Genomic DNA, 3,219 nt, shown 5'->3' on the forward strand with positions numbered 1-3,219 from the left:
GGCACTCGGTTTTGTTCTAAAAGGTTTCCTTCTTTATGTATATTTGGAGCTGGTTCCTTCCGTTTCCATTGCTACTTTTCATGAACAGATCAAAATCCTGTGTCTATTGAGTGCCCATCCATGAGCCAGAACACACACTGAACCCTGCATTTTGGGGAGTATTTAAAATACTTCATTTAGAAAAGTACTAGTTGTATGTATTGCCCTCGACCCATTCACTATTACAGAAATGCAGTGGTGAAAATACAGTGATATTTCCCCCCTCATTATTCAGGGAAGAGTCTGCTTTACATACGCATACTGACCAAGAAATTCACAAAGGTTGAGAGGTAACTAAGTACGTCCTCTCCGCTATACACAGAGAAAAATCAGGTAGTATGCATAGATGGTGAGAGAATGACATGATTTCATTAGTATATGCTTAGAGAAATATGATTTGAAGAATGGAATTTCTGTGAACACTGCTCTTCATTTCATCTGGGACCCATTTTAAACTTTGTTCTAGAAATGTCTGGTGACTCCGGAGGATAGAATGGGTGGGGATGGTGTTTTAAATCAAGAGTGGGACCTCTATTTATTCTCAATCTGTTTTTCTTTTCCCTCTTCACCCTGAAGTTTGGCTAGTGACTCTATTTGGGGGGGGGGTGGCAGGTCATCCTCCCTCATGTCGTTTATTTTCAAAAAAAAAAAAAAAGAGTGAGAATGTGTGAGACTGGGGTTCAACTTTTGAAACAAAAAGTTTACTCTCCCATGCCCCCCTTGTCTGTGAAGACAGGCCCCTGTTGACACCAGAAGTTGGCCACTGTGCAGCTGCATTGACTCTGAAAGGTCTATGATGACACTGTCGCCATGGTGACTTGAGCCACACCTCTGCTGTCCTTTCCAGCTGGGACTCTTTGAGCTGACCCATTCCTGCAGATTGGTGTTTGCTCTGCTGCTCCAACTCAGAATGGGAAATTGCTGTGGTTCCTGCTGTGGTTCCTGCTGTGATGGTATGTTCATAATGATCTTCTGAATGCTGTTTGCTATGACTCAGTTAACTCTTTCTCAAACCATTTTTCTCATTGTTGAAAATTTCCTCTCTCCCAATTTCATCTACATATGTTTTATAGTTTTGTTTTATCCCTTGATTTCTACTGTTGGTGGTTCTACTGAGCTAGCAGCCTTGGATTTTGTCCTCCATGGAGAACAATGGACTACTTCCTATGATATCCTGCACCCCTCACTTGTCACCCCTAGGTTCTCAAGGGGGGAAAATACGGCAGTGTCTATGTTCATTTAAGTTTTTTATTTTATTTTATTTTATTTATTCAACAGAGATAGAGACAGCCAGCGAGAGAGGGAACACAAGCAGGGGGAGTGGGAGAGGAAGAAGCAGGCTCATAGCAGAAGAGCCTGATGTGGGGCTTGATCCCATAACGCTGGGATCATGCCCTGAGCCAAAGGCAGATGCTTAACTGCTCTGCAACCCAGGCGCCCCTCGTTTAAGTTTTTTTAAGCATCCTAAATTCTATATTCACATTATGCATTTCTGAAATTTAGAGTGAACCCAGAAAGGTTGATATGGAGGACATTTATCATTGTTTTCTCAGTGTGTTACAATGTCTGCCCTGTACCATTCATCCCCAAAGGGGTATGGATTTCAGGATTTTGGGGACATGTGGGTTCGTTCCTATCAATAGTTGCCCCAAAGAGATCCTCAGAATATGAGAGTCTACGTTTCAATTTATGACCCCCAAACACACATTTCCATTTCTAAGAACTTTGGGTGTTATCCAAAATGACATTTTCTAGAGATTTCAAAGGTATGCTACCACCCGTCCCATTCAGCGCCTCAGACGTAAGTATGGTGACAATAGCATGACCTTTATTTCTCGGTGACGCAATGAATAGCCGGCCTTTAATGTATGGTGAAAGATGGGTAACTGGTTAATGGATCGAGTTAATGAGTGATCGATAACCAAGTACACAGATTATTAGTGATGCACAAAGAAAAATAGGTGATGTAGACACAATAACAGAGACACACACATTATATATATATAAGTATATATGTATATATAGATGATTGCATACATTTGCACATAGGATTGTAGCTTGAAAACAGAACGTGTCTACATTAAAGTGGTTTTGATGTAATGTGTTTCTTAGTTCTCCTGAACTTTCATCCAGATATCTTCCCAAAAGCTAAGCTATGTTTTTTTTTTCTATGAGTTGACAAGGGTCTCAGGAACTCCTAGTTTGTTTGGAGGCACTTCTATTTTTGTGAGGAATAAATAATGCAAGATGGCATTGTTTCACATGTTTGAAAACACAAGACTTTGTAACAGTGACCCTCCCTTCCTTTACACTGGGATTCATCTCATTTGATCTGCTGACCTTAAGACAGGCAACTGGAACATTCTAGAGAACAGTCATGGATATTTGTGGACAAGGGCCCCAGAGAGTGGATTCAGGGAGACAGCAATAGATTTGCTTGTTTGCTTTTTGTTGTTGTTGCTGTTGCTGTTGTTGTTGTTGTTGTTGTTGTTGTTGTTGTGCCTCTGATTCTGTCCAAAAGAAATCGTGTTGGGGTAAAATGCTTGTATTTAGGCAAAGCAGCTGTGTGTCACAGAGCAATGGTCTGGGAACTCAGACTCCCAGATTTGAATCCAGCTCTGGAACTTTTGAAATTGTGAGATCTCAAACAAGATCTAGACCCTCTAATTCACCTTTCTGACCATGTGACAGGTGTTCATTCATTCAATGCTCATCACACACTTATGCGATGATTTGTTTCCTCTCCCTATTCCTCAGGTGGAGGAACGGAGGCACAGAGATGAATGTGACCAGGTTCATGAACTCCTCTAAGTAAAGGAGCCAGGAGGTGAACCCAGGCCTGCAGTCCAGTGCTCATGCTCTAACTACTGAACCGAACTGCACTTATGACTCAACCATGGGATCAGTAGTTACTGTGTAAAGAAGCTTTAGCATCTGCGTGGATGTCAGGAATTCCCTGAGCCAAGGGGAATCCCAAACACTGTTTGTCATTATGAGGTCAGCTCGGTGGTCACATAGCCCAGGGAAGCTCTTGAGCCATAGAAGTCCAGATCTTGCCATAGTCATTCATCTGAAAAGGACATAGAAAGCCTGGTCCTTTTGAAGCCATGATTGTGTTCAGTTCAAAGATTCTGAGGGTTTGGAGGCACCGTTTAGGACAAGCCAGTCAAACTCTGTTTG

Source organism: Ursus americanus, unplaced genomic scaffold (genome assembly GCF_024610735.1).
Source record: "Ursus americanus isolate L20-20 unplaced genomic scaffold, mUrsAme1.1.p SCAF_113, whole genome shotgun sequence".
NCBI lineage: Eukaryota > Metazoa > Chordata > Mammalia > Carnivora > Ursidae > Ursus > Ursus americanus.